General features: G+C 40.2%; 1 long non-coding RNA gene across 1 annotated transcript; it reads left to right on the top strand.

Moving 5' to 3' along the window:
- Positions 1–437: 437 nt before the first annotated feature.
- On the top strand, positions 438–19481 carry LOC138921207 (uncharacterized). The gene is made up of 4 exons (XR_011433589.1): positions 438–724; positions 1705–1820; positions 6509–6595; positions 19051–19481. It is a non-coding gene; the product is annotated as an uncharacterized lncRNA (long non-coding RNA).
- Positions 19482–20478: the final 997 nt, after the last annotated feature.

Genomic DNA, 20478 nt, shown 5'->3' with positions numbered 1-20478 from the left:
TTATTGGGGAGAAACAGCAAGCAAACCAAAAGTTCTCCTAGGAGGGGATTAAGGATACCATGGGGAATGGGGACTCAGTGACAACAAAATGGAACATAATAGAGAGAGGCATGGGGTACTGTGGGCTCACAGAGGAGAAAACTTCTGTCACTGTGTCGGAGGTGGAGAATACAGTGAGAACCTCCCAGAAAAGGTAAGATTTTAATCAATTCGTAAAGATGATCAGGATTTGCAAGGCAAGCAATAAGGGGCTGGGGAGGGTGGAAGGAAAGGGAAAAGTCCTGGCCACCTGATACAACTGTGTAGTTCTTGCCCTGAAATCCAGCACATACTCTGAGGCACGTTTGCTTCCCTGCAGAGAACTTAGCATCTGCTTTTTGCACAAAATTTCCTTCCACTTTCTGAATCTTGCCTCTGGGACTGCCTCTTCCTGGAGGGGAGGTCTATTAAGAATTAACACTAATGTTTCCTTATAGCCACGAAGAGGTCCTGGGATTGACATTCTAAGTATTGGATGCAGTACTTGCAAAGCCATGGAAGAGTGGAATATCATGACATAGCTTGTATAGCATGCAGTGGAGCTCGTGGAGTTGCCAAAATGCCATCACCTGTGCTTTAGGAAGAGCCCTGGTGGCTACATGAAAGATGGATGGATTGATGCCGGAGGAGATGAGACTGGAGTCGAATTCACTCTAATGTCATTCTGGGGCAAATTTAAGTTACTGTAAGTATAATCAAGACCAATGCCATAGTTAGCTTTAATCCTTTGAAACTAACATTAACGGGGAGATCACCTGCTATAAACATTTTACTGGCAGCAGAATATGAATCATAAATACTCTGAGGAAACAGCTACCTTATTCAAATACCCTTTTGGCACAAAGAATTAATAAAGTGATACATGCCTCTCTAAAGACTAGAGGGCTTTTTAGAAGACAGCTTAGTTCTTCCTTTACAAATTTTAACTTTGCAAGATGTCTTCAGAATCTGGATTTCCCCCTAATTGTTGGGGGGAATTTATCATTCAGTAAATTTGTGTGTGAAGTAGAGAAAAATAATACGATTCTGTGACATTTGTGATGTTGGAATTTTTAGAAAATTCAGTGACTAGGAGTTTCATAAACTCATAGACTATTAAAATTAGGAAAGACCTTAGAAATATCTTTCAACTTCCTGCTTTTACAAATGAGAATTTGAAGTCCCAAAACATTATGGGATTTGCCCAAGTCCATAGTTAGCTACTGGTTGATCTGAGACCCAAATTGAATTTTCTGGCTTCTTAGTCCAGGATTTTCTCCCTTAGAAAATTAAAATTTTTTTTTACCTAAGAATTTTCAAAACTGGTAGTGATTGTTTATTTTAATTTCATAGAAAATTTCCCCAGTTCCTTTGTCAAGCAGTTCCGGGGCTACACTTCCTCTTAGTTGTATGGATTTTAAGCAAGTGATTGGGACTGATCTTTGGTTTGCTTATGTTTTGGTGGTTTTCTTTTTATTCTTGAAAGATCTAAAAATTCCTCTGAATTCTCTTCTTGTTGGAAAAAATGGGGAAAACTCTCTTTACTTTGCAAAGTGTGGATGTTCTTCCCAAATAAATAGTCAGAGAAAAGAACAATTGTTAATGGAAACATTCATGAGATTAGGACAAACTCTTTTAAGGTAATGAACAAGCACTTAATGATAAAATATTCTGGATTTCCTGCAGAACTGAAATAAACGGGAAGATCAGACAATGAAGTAAAGCAGCATATTAAGTAGGTTGGAAAAGATTTCCATAAGACTTCGCAAAACGGCATCTGGTAAATCCATTCTTGAATACAAGTAAGAATTACTATTCTTTGGCCTAAGAGGTATTTTATCACAGTCAAATGGGGAATGTGGTCACTTCACCTAACCTGGGGTTTCATAAACCATAAACTCTGCGTCAGAGTGGGGCTTTATCTTCTTTTGGAGTTCTCCAGCCTAGCCCAGGCTTGTTCAGGGGGCCCTCCGCATAACTTTCAAATTTTTAAAAGATTGAGGCTAAGAGCTGTCCTTGTTCCAACACAGCTCTTTTCTCCAACTTTTTTCTGGGTCAGCATATTCACATTTTCCCAGATGTAGCTTGGCCTCAGTAAGACTTGATGAGTCAAGTTTCTATTATATAAACAAGAAAGTTTATACTTATTGCCTCAATTTATGTTGCTAAGGTCTTTATTCATTGCATTTTATACATAACTACCATGTCAAGTTTCAGGTTAAAAGATACATTGTCTATATTTTCCAAGATTTAGATGGTCTTTTAATAAAGAGTTAAACCGTCCAGACAACTTTCCCTCCTTAACTTTGTGAAGCACATACTGCTTGGGGTCCTGCCCCCATATTCATTATCCCTTTCTTCCTGAGCTTTTCCTGGGCACATGGCTTCCCAGCATGAAACCACACCTCCCAGTCTCCCTTGTAGCTGGTTTGGCCATGTGAATAAATTTTGGCCAATGGGTTGTGATCTGAGATATGTGTGACTTACGGGTTGTGCACATAGAAAGGTATGTGGTGTCTGCCTGATCTGCCCTTCTCATTGCGTGGGAGTTGCCTAGAACCCAGCAATGAAAGCCTTGTCTTAAGGATGGCAAAGCTGGACTATCAGCCCTGTACATTTTCCTTTGAACCATTATGTGAGAAAGAAATAATTTCTGTCTTCTTTTGTTACTTCAGCTAAACCTTCTCCTAATTAATTAATATACCTTGCTAGGGTGTTTAAAACCATTTCAGCCCATTCATACCTGGATGAAGAGGAGGCAGTGGCCACATTGGTAGCAACTATAAAGAAGTCCTGTGAGCAAGAATGAGGTTCCCTTCAAGAGTCTGTCTAGACAGCAGAATCCTTCTCAGCACAACTGCTGAATGGGAAACATTATAACAACCCCACACATTGCAGAAGTTTGTTCACCTCTGTCCAGTTCTGTCTTTGAGGAATTTATTACCTAAAAGTAAACCAGGAGATGATGTGGCTTTATTATGTATTGAGGGGTGAGTCTCCTCCAGTTGTAAGGGTCTCAGCTGACAATGCTGAGATGACTTCAGTTTCTGAAAACTGGAGTATGTTCAGAAGCACAATTTAGGGGAGGAGAAAATCAACATCTAAAGTCTCCACAATGTGCTGGATACTGAGCTTAGACATCTCACAAACATCTCATCAAATCCCCACTAAAGTTGATGTTTTTATGCACTGTTTGCGGATGACGAATTGTACTATCAGAGAGTTTAAGAATCTTGTTCAAAATTATATAGTAAAAAGGAAGGCTGAGACTTGAACTCAGGTCTTTGGAGTTCCAAGGTTGATGCTTTTTTTAGCTGTAGTGGCAGTCTATGGAAGGAAAGAAATCTCCTGATGGGAGACACTAAAAAATAAATTGCTTGATACCCAAGGTACTCAGCAAAAACGCTATCTGTTTGGTCTCCAACCCTTCCCTGGCTTATATGCTCTACCACTGGTGTTACATTCTTAAGCCTTATTTTCATAGGGTAGCTCATCTGCATGTGCAGAAACATAAGGCTAAGTGGGACCTTGAAATACCGATCCTTCAGTAACAGTGCTTTTAGATAGAACTATACCAAAACTATCCTTGGTTTTTAAAGTCCTTCACAGCCTCTAGCAGAAGGTGATTCAAATTTTTCACAACCTTCACTGAATAGAAATTCTTCCTTCTACATGACATAAGTCTTTTATGCTATAATTTGGATGCATACTATCACCATCTTACTGAGCAAGGTAGAAGAGCAGGAAACAAAAGCTTATGATTCTTTATTTAAGAGTCCTTTCTGTTTTAGAAACTAATTTGTCACATGACTCATTTTCCCCGCCTTTGGAATAATAATCCAAGTTCCTTTAACCTGTCTTCGTCTTAGATTTTTGTGGGTTTTTTCAGGCATAACTCTTCAAGTTAGCATTTTTTATTTGTGGAACTCCAGACTGAGGCAGTACCAATTGATAATGCCCTTACTTTCGAGGTGCACAGCCATGTGCTAAGTGTCACTGGAGTGCGTCATCTTATTTAATCCTCATCACCATTCTGTGAGCGAAGTACTATTATTAGCTCTGTTCTACAATGGAGGAAACAGATGCTCAGAGAGATTAAGTACTGTATGTGCTAAAATATGAGAAGAGATAGTACCCCTCAGAAAGGAGGGGATCACTTTTAGTTCAATCTTTATAAAGTCTCTCCAATTATATGGCACTTCTTCAACTTCTAAAGCCATGTAAGACTGAGATGACCTCAGAAAATTCTGGTCTCAAAAGCTTATAGAAGTCACCTGCAGAATCCCTAAAAAATCAGGCAAAGAAATTGGACAGAGATTTATTCATTATCCTTGTGAAAGGTGAGGGTGGAGTGGTGACTTCACAATGACAAGGGTTGGATGTCATCATCAACCTTTAGAAAGACGCTTTTCAAAAGCAAGATATCAATTATTATATTACATTGAGTGAACACAACAGCACAAATATCCACCTACAGGATGAATGAACAAAGCAATTGTCTTAATGTTATGTGAATGGGTAATTATGGTTTGGAACCAAATTTCTGGTGACAACATCAAACAACCCATCCAGAAATGATGTTGTACTGTGAAGATGATGTCAGGTGACATGGATGCCAATGCTACAAATTAAGAATCTGAAGAAAACTGTTGGGTGAAATGTGAGAGTGAAAAAAATATTTCCAAACTGATGTTTACATGATTGTAAGTATTTATACGACTAAATAAGTGAAATAATATAAGTAGACATTTGGTTATTTCATCTATATTCCTAAAAGTTTATATAATTCCAGTAGGTGGGAAAAGTTTTCAACCTTCTCCTTGGGAAAATGAAGGAATTCCTCATATTCCGGACCATACAGTAATTTATCCAAGTTCATATAACTAAAAGTGGGATATCTGGGATTTGTGCCTAGATTTGTCTGATTCATGGGCTCATAGTGATTACATGGTATCATGGATCTTTAGAATCCTGGTTCTGAGGACTATTGTCTGTATTTGTGCTGTTGTATTCTCTTTTTAAGTGTATTTTAGTAAAGTTGGTAGACTAAATGTATGCAAGGCTCCAAAAAATTAAATACTCCATAAGTATATCAGTATTTATTGGGTACAGTAGAATGAGTGTTCCAGCGTGCACTCGATAATAAATATTAAGATTATTATTCTCTCTTTTGTCCTTACGTTCAATTGCTCATTTTTATGTTTAAAGGGGAAATGTGTTTTCCAGAATAATTTTTTTTCGTAGCCTCAATCTACGGAGGGGATAATGGATTTGCACCAGAGAATTCCACTTCCAGGAATATATCTGACCTATCTATTATGTAGGCATTACATAAAGAGTCTTAGATAGGTCATATAACCTCTCTTCCCTGTCTCTTCATTTGGAAAACAGGGACCTTGATGCTCACTTTTCTTCCTCTCTGCCCCACACCCTCCAAAAAAACAAACTGGGAAGATATTTGGAATGATGCTTATGCAATATCCCTCTTGCCTTAGGATGAATAATTATACATGATGGAAAACACATGAAAATATCTTGTAAGGCTATTAGCTTCCTCTGCTGCTATCCAGATACCCCTCCTATCCCCTCTCACATCTTTTGTTAAAAGCTAAAAGCAACTTATATAAATTACATGATGCAACTTCTTGGTCCAATTCTCCAAATATTTTATTCCATTTATTGCCACAGGCTGAGGCTGCCTTTATCTCTTTCTATAGACAACTTTTTCTCTCCCCGCTAGTTGAACTCTACATGAAGGAAGTGAATTTATTAGGCCAGTGGCAGTTACTTGGATGTTCAGACATATGGTCCACACACTGCTTCATTCTGTTTTAAATCAGTTCCTCCTGATGGTCTCCATTCTCTCTGCCATTTATGCCACAGGTGAAGTAATGAAGATGCTTATTGTGGCTTCCTGTTAATATTCCAAGGCCTGAGGGTCTGAACAGCAGGATGTCTGTTCTCCAGCTCTTTTTCCAACAGGAAGAAGGGATAAAATAAACAAAGCATACACAGTAGTCCATTGAAACCACAGGTAATCCACAGCTGCAGTAAAAACAATTCAGGGTTGCCAAACTGGTGCACCATCACAGATTCCCATCAGCAAAAGCAGCTTTAAATACTTTCAGGGTAGTTGATATTTTCTTTCAAGTCCTTCATGTCCAGAGGGCAGCTAACCTGTAAATCCAGATTTGGACCAATGAGTCCTAACTCTCTTGCCTTCTTAATGGTTTTTGAGTGGAATTCTATGGGATGGAAAGGGGGTAGTCATGGTATAAACATGCACAAATTACTACCATATACCAACTTGATTTTAAGTCTGAATTTAAAATCTATCCAAATTGACAAGCCCTTCAAAATAGGAATCTATGTAGCACTCTTTCTAATAGCTTACTGCTCAGTATTAGCAAACATTATTACCCCAAGCACCTAAATGTAATCCAGCCAACTGAATATGCAGAATTCTTATTATATGACTTGCCTTCTTTAGTGATATGCAAAATATGGAAGCTTCATGTGAAATGTCTATTGAAGAAGGACCCAGAGACTGATTCCTGAGCCAATTCTCTACAAATATGTAAGTTTGGAGTCCAAAGCTAATTTCTTTCTTTGATATAATATTGATGACTTAAAACCTAAGGCAGTAGATGCCACATAAGTCCAAAATGCATTGTTAATTCATGGCCAATCACCTGGCTATTATTCTCCAAATCCATGACAATGTGTCTCCAAGGGAAAATCAACTTACCTCTTAGTCATCAATAAGATCTAAATCCTGAACTTTTGAAATCCTGCCAATGAATTCCCAAAGACTCTTTTTTCTTTTGAACAAGGTATGCATTTATTCATCTCAATGAAAGCAATACTCAGTACAGGGCCAAGTATGATTCAGAATGAAATTGAAATTGGATTAAACAAACCATGCAAAGTCACAGGCTTGAATGGCCATTGATGCCATCAGTGAACACTAGTGGTATTGAAATGGATTTACCAAGCCAGTCATGCTTACCTGCCTAATGGTGACCATGGAAACACTCATGCTCTATTTTATCACAATTATTTATTATGTTTAGAACTTATTTCCAACCTTATGGTATTATTTTTCTTATTTTATTTTCTACAGTCATGATTAACTAGGAAAAAATCAAAGTCTGTAAGAAGCATGGTCTGAGAAGTTTTTTTTAAAGTTTGGCACCTGAGCCAACAACTGCTGCCAATCTTCTTTCTTTCTTTTTAAATTCTTCTCCCCAAAGTCCCCCAGTACATAGTTGTATATTCTAGTTGTGGGTGCCTCTGGTTTGTGCCATGCTGTGTGGGATGCCCCCTCAGCATGGCCTAATGAGCAGTGCCATGTCCACACCCAGGATCCGAACCAGTGAAACACTGGGCCTCCGAAGCATAGTGCATGAACTTAACCACTTGTCCATGGGAGCCGGCACTGGTCTGAGAAGTTTGATGAATGCCATAGTTTGACTCAAAGACAAATGGATGCTTAGAAACTGCATTTGCGTATTGTAGGCTTCAATTCTGTCACTATTTTGAGACTCTTTTTTTCTAGCCAATACCAAGAGTTACTAGAGTCATCTCAATTTATTAAGAAAACCAACAACATGCTCCTTAGGTTAAGAAACTGATGAGTGAGTAAGGATGAAAGATACGATTCCTGCCCTCAGAGAGCATAAAGACTTGGTTAAGAACACTGGTAGGAAAATTAAGGATTGCACCACAACAGGATGTGAGTGACAGAGCTGTCTAGCATGCATTTCCTCTTCTATTGTATTCTAATTTCTTTTTGGGGGAATTACCTTCTCTCCATTGTGTGAGTGTTAGTGCGAGGATAATTTCTCATGACCAATTCCCACTACAGAAGCTGGAAGGGAATGATTCTCTCTCTCATACCCTAGTGCAGCCACAGGCTGGTCAGGCTGGTCATGGGACCTAGAATTGGCCAATCAGACACTCTTATAGGACTTTGATGCTAGGATGGAGGGAATATTTCTCTAATTCCTTTTGATATGAGGCAATTGTGCCCTCTGCTTCTTGCCTTTAATGTTGGCTCTTGGGCATTTCCCAGTCTTTCCCTCCAGCTACTGTTGAGCCCAGTCCCCAATATACTTCCCATAAGTTCTCTTTTGTTAGAGTTACTTTGAATCAGTTTCTATTGCTTGCAGTCAGGAATCATAAACAATGTCATATCCTGGAGTCGAGGTGAAAGGAAGTAGCTGTGACAAGACGGCAGCTTGAAGAGGTAACTCCTGAGCTGTGTCCTTAAGGACAAGAAGAGGTTCCCTAAGTAAGGAAGTGGGAAAGGTATTACAGGTAGGGGAAATGGTATATGCAAAGGCTTGGAGGTCAGAGTAACTGGGGCGTGCCACTTAGAGGAAATGCAAGTTGCTTTGGTGGCTTCTGTGTTGTGTGGATGTGTGCATATGTGGGTATGAGACAGCCTGAATGCTGAGAGTTGAGGTCTGACGGTCCTGGAAGGGATATATGAAAATCAGCTCTTTCCTCTGTTAGAATAAACTATGCCTTAGCTATTGTGGTGGTATCTAACAGAGGTTGGCCTAGAGAAGGGGCTTAGTGACTGTTTTGTGAAAAATGTGACAGTTGAGTTTAGTTTCTCTGAGATACTTTCTCCAAAATTTAAAAGCATCTGTCAGGCCATGTGAGCCCTGGGTGCCAAAAATCTATGTGCTGTCTGGTACTTATATAATTCCATTTCTGCATTTAGGTAATATTGTCTGTAGAACATTCCAGACAGTTGGGAACTTTCCTATGTTTCTATACCTCTGGAGAAGGAAAGACTAAGATGTCATTTCTGTTGGCTCCTTCAATGTTTAGCAATGTTTTCTGCCAGGAACGTTCCTCTCTACCTAACCTAAGTTGTTTATGCTGCAGCTCACTTCATTTCCTGTTTCTCTCTCCTCAGAGGATACAGACATCATGGGCTCATAACCCTCCTTGGTAATGACAGCTTTTCACATGCTTGACGTCGATTACTAAATTGCCTTTAGCTTTCCCTTCCAGTTCTCGGAGTCTGTCCTCCAGCCTTTAATCATCTCTGTGGGTCTCTTCTCAACCCTGTCCAAGAGCACAAAGTGACTCTTAAGGCACTTTTCAGTTTCAAAACAAATACCAAAGTTTCCAGGCTTGTTCAAACTGGCAAAATGAGGTGACTTTCTAAGAAAAAATATTTCAGGGGTTCCTGGAATATGAAATGATACTCCAACCAATTAATGTAGGAAGAAATCTTTCAATATTGGTCTTTTTAAGCTGATGCTGTTGTAGGACAGATTCAAGTCAAAAGATTCCCTACACTGACCTTGCGAAAGGTCAATGTGACAAACGGTTATAGGGCACTTACTATATGCCCAGCATTTTGCATGGCACTAGGGAGCCAAAGTTAAATGAAATGTGGTTCCTACTAGCAGAGAGCTCATAGGCTAGTGGTTGAGGCAGATACAAGTAAAAACCCTTTCACTGTGATCGATAGCGCAAATAAGAGAACAAGGGCACAGAAAAGGAGGAAAGTGGCATCTCTAGCTGGTGAGATCAAGCTTGAGCAGATTCTTGAAAGAGAGTTCAGAGACCTAGGTTTGGAAAGTAGGTGAGGAAGGATGTTCTTTTTTCCAGGCAGAGAGAACTGCCTGGTAAGAGGTACGAAGACATGAAACAGCATGGTGTGTTCAATAGTTAGCATAGGACACAGTGGGCTTGTGGCAAGAGGTGAGGATGGTGAGGACGAGATCACAGAGAGCTTCATGCACTGCTCAAGGGAGTTTGGATTGTGTGTGGCAATGGGAGCCATGAAGCGCTTGTGAGTAACGTAGCAATTTAGGAAGAGCTGCTGTCCAGAATAATCACTCTGTTAAAAAGGGCATATTGGAGGAGAATGACATTGAAGTGGGACTGGCCTGGAGGCAGATAGAAGAGTTAAGAGGGTTGCAATAGATAGATGAGAAATGATGGGAGTCTTGGTGGGTTGTGGCTAGGAGAAAAGACAGCTGAATGACACTAAGCAATTTTGAGGAATTTTCATGAAAGTTGAGAATGAGTAAATGAGGTGGTTGTTATAGAACATGGTAGATAAGATAATTCTCAAAGAACTTCTCCATTTCAGTTTTAGACTCTAGAGGCCAGCTCTACCAGACTTCAGGTCATCGAGTTGAAAAGCGAAGATGTTGCCTTCCAGAGCCAATGGGGAGAATGTTCCAGAATTAGTATCAGTGTTGGTATCATAGAATCAGATAAGAAGCTTGGAAGAAAATAAGACAATTCAGCAAATGACTACATGTTCTAGGATGGCCCACAAGGACAGAAATATAACATTTAGCAACCTGTGTGATGTATATACTTAGGATCTGTATAAGATATAGGATACAAGATAAACTTTAGAAAGAATGTATTTCAGATGCAATCAGACCAGGGACTTTACTTATCTAATGAGTGAGAACAATGGGTGATAGTTGAGTAAGTGTGTAGTTGCTGTGACTGCCAAGTTTGTTGGCATTTTGTCAGATTGTGGCTGCTGTGAACAAAAAAAGTCCCTTCTTCTGCCCTTCCTGTCTCCGGGGCTGCTGGTCATGGGAATGAAGGTAAGAGTGGGTCTGGGTAAGTGCTGAGGATGGGTCAGAATGACTGAGGCAATCTTGACTGTGTGTGTGTTTGTGCAGAAGGGTGATGAATGGATGTGGAGGAGAGGAGGCAAACTGCTGAGAAAAGGAGGAATCCATGGAGGCAACAGTGACTTAGAGGCGAAAGCACCTCCAGGACACTGTTAAGAGTCTTGAGGTTCAGGGGATGAGGGAAAATGAGGGCAAACCTGTAAACGTTCTGCTTAGGGTACATTCCAAAAATTCATTTGAAAGTTTTTATTGTCGGTTGGGTTTTAGAATGCTTAGTATTGATACTTGATTATTTTTCTTAGAAATCTGTCATTATTTTTGAAAGGGATAAAATGAGCCATATTCTAGAGAATTCATAAAGATGAATTCTTAGGATTCTGTTAGGGATGCTGGCTTAATCTCTGGTTAATTTTTCTTTGATTTTCTAATCTGACAATAGTAATGACACCAACAGCAATAGCTAGGAGTCTGATGCTTTACATACACTACCATTCGTTCTTATAACAATGCTGTAAGGGTGGTATTATTTTAGCAATAAGGCATCTGAAGCTCAGGAGGCTGATAATATGCCCACAGCTGCGCTGCTCGTCAGTGGTGGAGCCAGCACTCAGAACCGAGTCTGTCTCCCTCGAGAAGTTTTGCTCTCCCCTCTCTCTCTTTCCCACTGGCCTACTACAGCAGAGAGTGAAGGGGCCTTGTCAGAGTTAGCAAAATGGTGTCTGTGGGCTGCCTGGGGATGCTGGCCAGGAACTCAGCAGTGTTTTTCTGACTGTGGTTGGCCTGACAAGTGATTCCTCACAGGATTCTGTCTGAAGCAGAGGGAGGCGACACTCAGTGCCTGAATCATACTGCTGGCTGGCCTTGACTTCAGAGGCCAGCGTTCCTGTGATTGTTCTCTCAGGTTTTAATTTATGCCCCTGCCAAACGGCAGGCCCGATGTCTAAGTCAGATAGAAAGGCACAGATGGGGCAGTTGGAGTATATCACGCAAAACGTGAGAAGACAGTTTGGTCAAGGGCACTGAGGGCATGTGGGCTGGCCTCTCTTTCACTGTGGGCTCTCCCTAGGTTGCCACCTGGTTCTCACTTCCTGTCATCATACACGATATGATGTCCCTGATAGGAGGTGATGACACGATGCAGAGGTTAAGTGTGACTAATTGGCATAACTTTTAAAAATTGGATTATATGGGATTTTTTTCTTCAAAGGATAATCTTGGATTACAAAGACATTCAATAGATAGTTTTTGGGCGTTCATAGCACTGTTCTAGGTACTGAGGATATATCATTGATTAAAATAGACAAAAGTGATTGCCCTCAGTGAATTTGTATTCTAACAGATAAATGCTACTCTTCTAGTGACATGTCCTTGAAATCAATTTGGCTTATTTCCTGAGTATCGAATAAGTGAGAAGCCCCAAAGCTTTAGAGATAAACAAGAAGTTAGACAGTTTGCAGTCCTATCCTTAGAATAAGACAAGGATGCTTATGAGCGTAGTATGAAGCAGAATATGATAAATTCCATAGTATACATATTAAGAAAGTGAAGTGGGGGTTCAAAAGCAGAACATATATTTGGATATCAGAATTAGACCTCACGGAGGAGGTGGCATTTGCCTTGTTTTTTAAAGGATAGGTAGAATTTTGACTGGTGGAGATTAGTGGGAAAGTCATACCAGGTGGAAAGATAAGCGTGGTAAAAACGTGGGTGTGTCTGAAGAAGATTGAGTGGGCCAGTTTGGGAGACAAAAGCTAGGAAAGTAGCTTGGGCGATACTCTGGAGGGCAAATAAGTAGCTGGGTCTTTTTTTTGTAGAAAAAGAGAAGTCATTCAAGGTTTATGAGTATGGAAAAGACATGATCAGAACGCTTTTCTAGGAGGAAGAGTAGTTGATGCTTTGAGCAATTATATGCTAGGCACTTTAATTTACATTATTTCATATACTCCTAAAATGAACTATCATTTTATGGAGCAAATTGAGGATTAGAGGGTTTAGGAAAATTGCCCAAGATCACACCACTAGAAAGAGGTGAAACCAGGATTTGTATACAAAACTATCCGATTGTGAATTTTTTTTCCCCATTAATAGTGTTTGCAGTAGTCCAGGTGAGAAGAAACAAGAGCTTGAACCAGGGTGGAGGCTGTTAGAATAAAAGAAGGAGTTGAATGCTAAGGAGGATGGATGGGAATGATATGTTGGAAATGGGTCTTAGAGAACCTCTCAATGGAATTTGAGTGGATGGGAGGGAAAAACAAAAGAGAGGAAAGAGTTGGTGATGATTGAGGTTTCTACCTGGGAGAACAGTGGCACCATTAATAGAACCTGGGAAGTTGGGTAGAAGAACTGGTTTTGCAGAGGCAGAGGATGAGTTTGGTTTTGAACATGTTTGCTTTGTGATATTGGAAGAACATCCAGATATCTGGCTGGAAGATTACAATGCAGGTCTGAGCTCTTGACCAAAGATTTGGGCGCAATCCATGTAGAAGCGATTGTTCAATTGAATAATATCAATGGAGGAAGGGACGACTGGACAAAAGTCAAGGGCCTAACCAAGATTAGAAACCGTGTTTCAGAGCAAAAAGAGCCAATAAAGGATTCAATTCTTGTTTTTGAAAATGCGATCACAGTAATGGAAATAAGGAAAAAGAAAACAAGTGTTTGTTTAACACCTGACATCCAAGAGCCTTTAGAATGTGGATTCTTAAATGCTCCAGTGATTGCCATGTTCCCTGACATGTTTGTTTGGATAACTTTTGTGTCTCTTGCATAAGTGACCTAGAATGGCTTTCTGGCATCACAGAAGCGTTGTTGTGTGTTGATGCCTCCATTCCTCGTATCTATGAGGCTCACAGTGTTCCTGGATGTGCACTAGTGACTCAAACATAGACATTCCTGTTTGGGAAAGTTTGAGCAACAGCTCTTAAAGTTCTGCTTTTAGTGGTTGTTGGCCTGCAAGGGAATGTCCATATGGGTGTTTCCCCGTCTCTGTTCTCGTCTTTTCTATTTAATCCCTGTAGGATAACATAAAGATGACCAGGGGTCCTGAGTGGAAAGGTACTTTGGAATAAGCCACTGCCAAGGCTTTAACCTCACTGTACCCTGGGAGGTTGGATATATGTCTTTTTTTTTTTTTTGTGAAGAGCTGGAAAACCAGTGCAATCTACATTTGAGAGCTTATGGAGAGAGGCACATTCTAGCAAGCAATCACAGATTACAAATATCATGAAAAACAGGAAGCAAGACTATAATCAATCCTTATAAATGGCAAGTAAAAAATTGTGTGAAAAAAATTGGCCTCTCACGTGAAAAACATTGGCATGAAGAGGCTTGGGGTCCCACCTAAAGCATCAACACTCTTGAGTTTATGAAGTGTTGGTTCACGACCCTTCATTTGCCTGAAGTCTGCTTTTATTTTTTCCTCCACATTTTCATGTCCTTTTCTCAATTCACTTGTTCATGGGCTTTGTTTTATTCACTGCTCAATTACCAGAGCCCAGAGCGGAGCCTGGCACACGGTAGGCATTCGATATCTTTGTTGAGTTCATCAGTCCATAAGTCTACTTCTCCATCAATTCATTCATTCATTCTCTCATCAGATATCTGTTGGGTATTCGTTATGTACCACGTTCTGTGCTAGTTCCTGGGGATAAAAAGATGAATCAGAAGTTGTTCCCTCCCTAATGAAGCTCATAACCTCGTGGAATAACAGTGACAGAAACAGAGTTACAATCCCACTGGATAAGCTCAATAATAGACTATGAACTCTTGACAGGCAGTAATGGGGAGGATGGAGAGGAGGAGGGGCGGGGAGAGGTCAGAGGAGGCTTCCGGAAGAAGGAAACCTCCCTTCCTGTACTTCAGAGATCTCCCGGCATTGATTATTTTTTTGCTCTCTTATCTTAAACCTCTTCCTCTCTACTGTGTCTTTCCCACCAACCTTTAAATTTGTTCAAGCCTCCACCATCTTAAAAAAAAACACTTTTCTTGGCCCAGCATCCCTCTACTTACTTCCCTTGACCACTATTTTCTTATCCCTTCTCTTGTGCCTTTCACTTCCAAGTCTACTGAAATCTGGCCCTCATCCTCACCTGTCTCCCAGATTGCTCTCAGTAAGGGCCAAAAATGGCATCTGGGTTGCTGAATCGAATGGAGACTTTCTATAACTTTTCTTATCTGTCTTCTTGGTTGCATTTGTCACTGCTGACACCTCTTTTAGGGTTCCCCTCCTCCCTTGGTTTCTCTTACCCCTCCACACCCCTGGTTTTCCTTCTGCTTCCCTGACTGCCCCTTCTCACTCTGTTCTAGCGTCTTCTCCTACAGATCATCACTTAAAGACTGGTAAATGTTGGAATTCCTCAGGAACCCTTTTTGAACTTTGTATTCTCTTCCTGAGTAAATGTATCTAATCTTATGATTCTAATACTGTTTTCATCCTGATGATTCCCACGTAATTTTCTCCAACCAAAATCAATCTTCTGAGCAACAGACCTTCATTCCTGCATTCATTCATCTACTCCACAAATATTTACTAGTGCCTACTATAGGCCAAACACTGTTTTAGGGAGAAAGAAATTAAGCAGCGAACAGACAGACAAAGTCCTTGCCTTTGTGGTACTTATATTCTACTAGAAAGGACAATCTCTCTCTCTCGCTCACACACACACACATACTCTGTCAAAAAGTGCCAAGGAGAAAAATAAAGTAGACTAGGGAGTGCTGGAACATGGGTGGAAGATTTTACTCTTTATTGAGGATGGTCAAGAAGTTTCATTCAATCAAATGATATTTAAATAGAGACCTGAATGAAGAGAGGGCAGGAATGAGCCATGCAGATATCCGGGGAAGAGCTCAATTGTCAGAGGAAAGAGCTAAATCCATCATTCTCCGTCATCCTTGCCTAGGTTGAGTAAGAAATCTGGATGATGAGAATCTTCTACCCTGGGACCATAGGTGGATAATAGGGGGAACAAATGACTGGTGCCATTTTTATATTTTCTCTTCTCACTCTTATACTCACCAAATGGGTTTCTTTTCTTGCTTAATGTAGCTGAATCATACAGGTGGGCTAGGAAGCATTGAAATAGTCTCGGTAAATTACTGGCTATCCCAGAAGCCATTTGGCAACAATTATCTTCCCCCACAAAATGTCTCCTCCGCCCATGTTCTCACTGACAGTGACAGGCACTGGCATCCACCCTGATGCCCAAGCCAGAAACATGGACATCACCCTCCCTCATCTCCAATAGCTGATTCATCATCACCAAGTTCCTGTGGGTGGCATCTTCTTTGAAATCTGTCCGTCTCCTTCAATCTCTGTTGCCTCAACATAAAACCAGTCACTGTCTTCTCTGATCTGGATTACTGCCTTGGACTCCCTGCTGGTTTCCTCTCCTCTTCTTAGTCCCTCCTCCAATCTATTATCTGCAGGCCAGCTGGGGTGATGTCTCTAAATAGATGTCTAATCTTAAACTCCAATGGCTCCTCATTACCCCAGGGAAAGATCCTATACTGCCCCCCAGGACTCCATACTCCAGCCAGAGTGAACTATTTTCAGTCCCTCAAAGGAACCATGTTCTTTCTAACACATGTGTGTTTGTATGTTATCATGCTACTCCTTTTGTCTGGAACCTCCTCCCCTCTCATATTCCCATTTGCCTGGCTAACTTCTACTTATGAGTCTTGACTTGGATGTCACTTTCTCCAGAAGACTTCCAACTTTGGTTAAGTGCCTCTTGTAGGTGCATCAGCCCTCCTCTGGTCAGTGTACTTATCACTGGGTAATCATTTGTTGATTTGTCCATTCCCCACCAACAGTCTACACTCTATGGAAGCAGGGATTGTGTGAGTCTATTTTATCACTATAGCCTAGTCTCTGTCATAGAGTGGATGTTCTATAGTTATTTATTGGATGAATGAATGAGTAAGTGAAGTGACATGAGCAAAATTAAAAAAAGGATAGGAGCTACCTAGACAAAAGGCTGGTGAAATTTTAGAGGGTGTTTCAGGCTGAAAGCAAAGCTTGAATAAAGACACAGAGGTGAAAAACATCACAGTGAATGAAGGAAACTATAAGCAGTTTGGTGTTTCTGGGTCATAAAGCACGAATATGGAATTAGCAAGAGGCTTGAGACGTAGTTTTGAGAGACCAGCCTAATCATGGAGAGTTTGTGGGTCAGGTTAAGAGGTTTAAACTAGATCTTATAGGCAATGGGAAGCTTACTGGGTTTGCTTTTAGGTGTTTAATGCAGGCAGCTCTATGAAGATTGAATCTCAGGGCAGCAAGAATGGAGACCAGAAAGGGTGGTTAGGAGGCTGCTACATTCCTTCCTGGCTCTGCTTTAAAATATGATATACGAGTTTTCATCCCAACTCCTAACATCAAAATTTTATGGTAGTCAGAATTCTAAAATGGCGTCCGTGATCTCTGCTCCCTGGTGTTACTTTGTGAGTATGTTATGTTACATGGCAAACGGGATTTTTGCAGATGCAATAAAGATTATTTATCAGTTTACCTTAAAAGTAGGGAGATTATCTGGGTTGGACTAACCTGATCACATACCTCTGTAAAAGCAGAGTTTTTTCTGGCTGGTTGCGGAAATCAGAGAGAATCGAATCATTAGAGGGGTTCAATGTGAAGGACATTCTCTGTTGTTGACTTTGAAGAGGGTGAGATGTTCAAGGGAACTGAGAGAGATCTCTAAGACCAAAGAGAGGCCGCTTGCTGAGAGTCAGCAGAGCAGTGGGGTCTCTGGGCTACAACCACATGGAAATGAATTCAGCCAACGACCGTGTGAGCACAGAAGTGGATTATTCCCCAGAGTCTTTAGACAAGAATTCAACCCGGCCCACACCTTCATTTCAGACTTGTGATATCTGAAGAGCAGAACCCAATCAAGCCTTGCTGGACTTCTGACTGCACAACTGTGAGCTAATAAACGGGTGTCATTTTAAGCAGTTAAGTTTGTGGCAATTTGTTGCATAGCAATAGAAAACTAAAAAAAATTTCATCAAGGTACTCTCGGACTATCCATTGTTCACGGAAGAGTATTAACCATATCTTCTTTTGCTTTAGGAACAATTCTTTTTAGACTGAATTGTAATTAAAGGATAACTAACATTAGGGCCTCACAGAGTGCCAAACCCCATACTGAACAACTGATAATTGACATCTCATTTAATGCCCACAACCACCTCATGTGAGAGGCGCTATTGAGGATCTCCATCTACAGATGAGGGAACTGGAGCTCAGAGAAGCTAAGTAACCTGTCCAAAGTCACTCAGCTAGCACTTGACAGGGCTGGAACTTGACCTCAGGCTGCCTTATTGCACAAGATAGATTGACTTGTCAAAAGGTTTAGCAATACCATTGTTATCTAATACTTAGATGCCATTTCTCTGAGAAGGGTTTGACGGACTAGGTTATAGACTATAGGACTGGACCATGGGAAAATTTTTCAGGTTCAATTTGTGGACTGTTTCTGTTGGAGATAGCTTAGGAAACCATCTTGGGCATGATATCAATTTACTCTCTGTTATGTTTTGTTGTGATTAGATAAGGAAAAGGAAGAAGAACATGAAAAGTGGTTGGAGGGAAATGATTAGAACTATTTCGAAAAACTGAGCTTGGTGTGGATGTAGAGGTTTGGTCACAGATGTGTCCAATTTAGCAATCCCCTGTTTCATGTCCATTCAAGCACAGGCAGGTGGCGTTTTTTCAAGTGCTATAGAAAGCTTGAGGCTGTCTGCTTTGTGCCAAGAAAAAAAAAGCAATTAAATATTTTAATATTTCCTGCCTATAAACTGCTCCCTGTTTTATTACTTCAAATGCACTGGATTTAAAAGGAGGTGTGAAAGACTCCTAAGCCGTTAATAAAAGGCTGCAGCTGCTTGTGGAGAGTGATGCTCGGCATTTTTCAAAGCGTGATTTCGGTCTGAGCACTTCGCTCCACAGACTGTTGATTTATGACTGTCCCGAAACTGATACAGAAGCGTGAGGCAAACACTTACAGTGTTTCCGGAATATATTTGGGCAGAATACAGACAATGAGTTCTTTACCTTCGGGAAAATATAAAGGAATAAAGGCAAGAAATACGGAAGCAGCAGTTCAGAAGTTATGATGCAAAGCAGAATCAGCACAAGAAAAGCAAATCTTTTGCTGGAGTCAGTGGCAAATTTCATGTGGTTTGTTTGTGAGATTTCTGTCCTTGAATGAACAGAAGAAAGAGCAGGGATTTAGAGATTTATTTGAGTCTTTGGGTCCTTCAAATAGAGATCTGCCCTAAAGTTACAGGGTAAAAACCAAGACGTGGTTCTATCTTTTCTTAAAATCAACTAAAAGGAACCAAAGCACTATTTCCCAAAGGTCATAAACTTTATTTAAAAAAAATCTTCATTTTTCCTTTTCAGGGATGGTGTGTAACAGAAATCAAAGGATGAGGGATGTGGAGATTCAGTTCAACCCAGCAACACTTTGTTGAGTGCTACTGCGTGCAAGTTCCTGCTCGGTCCCAGGGAGGACGCAAAGGAAGCCACTGCCCTTGCCCTCTGTCCTGTGTAGGCGATTTGACCTTGTGTGTGGACATGTTGAAATCCTTCTGATCAGGCCGGGAAGGTTTTTCCTAAACTTCAGTCATTCCCATGCCACTTTTCCAGTTTTGGCTGTGGACCACCATATTATTTATTTATCTATCTATTTAATAATTCAGGCCACAGTGTACTTAAATAAATTCAGCCTCATCTCAAGCAATAATGTTTGTGAAATCACAAATCTGGTGTGCTGGTTAAACCTTTCAAATGTACCTTCAAATAAATAAAGCTTAACAATATCCTATCTGAAACCACTGGGTCCAGAAGCATCTAGAAATTTAGAACGTTTTTGAATTTTACAAAGGTGACAAGGTGCATGTACTATACCTTATGTAACACCACTGTGAGGGATGTATGTAACATCCTGTAATCAAACCACATTTCCACAGCAAGGCCTGTGAATATTTGCACTAGGTAGTATGTGGAGTAAATAAAGGTGTTAAAAAGCTTCATATCAGTTCAGATCAGCTGGAAAACTTTAGTTTTCATAGATTTTTGGATTTCATAACTGCAGATGAGGAATTGTAGAGTGTCAGTACCATTAAAAAAAGTCTGTGTACCACAGAAAGAGTTGTCAGTAACATTCAAGGCATGAATTATCCAACCTTTCCTTCAGATATATAGCTGAGCTAAATTTTTTTAAGAAAAATTTTTATTGAAGTATGAATGCAACATACATTGAGTAAGAACTTAAAGAATATTGATCTTAAGCACACGACCCAATGACTTTTCATATATATAAGTAGATATGTATATTTCATATGTATGTATATATCATATGTATATATACATATATACACACACACACACACACACACACTCATGTACCAGCACCCAGATGGACTACAGAACACTCCTGGCACCAAGAAGCTTCCTTCTGTCGCTTCCCAGTCAATACTCTTCCCAGCCCCCACACCATGATAACGATTGTTTTGAGTTCTATGCGTGAGTTCATTTAATGGAATCCTATAGAATATATTCTTTTGTCTCTGACTTCTTTCACTTAGCAAGATGTCTGTGAGATTCTTCCATGTTATTGTTTTATCAATAGCTTGTTCCTTTTTATTGTTGTATGCTATTCCTGTGTTAACTTTTATAACCTGTTAGAATGTTACATGCAAATATTTTAAGTTAACAGTTTCTTGGGATTGAAGTGTTATCTTTGTCTTTCTCTTCAAAAGATAGACAATCACATACAGAAAGTTTTTATTAGAAAATCTGAAAGCAGCTGGCGTTTTTAGTGCTCAC

Source organism: Equus caballus, chromosome 28 (assembly GCF_041296265.1).
Source record: "Equus caballus isolate H_3958 breed thoroughbred chromosome 28, TB-T2T, whole genome shotgun sequence".
Taxonomy (NCBI): domain Eukaryota; kingdom Metazoa; phylum Chordata; class Mammalia; order Perissodactyla; family Equidae; genus Equus; species Equus caballus.
The sequence above is the reverse complement of the archived record's forward strand: the minus strand, read 5'-3'. Positions and strand labels throughout refer to the sequence as shown.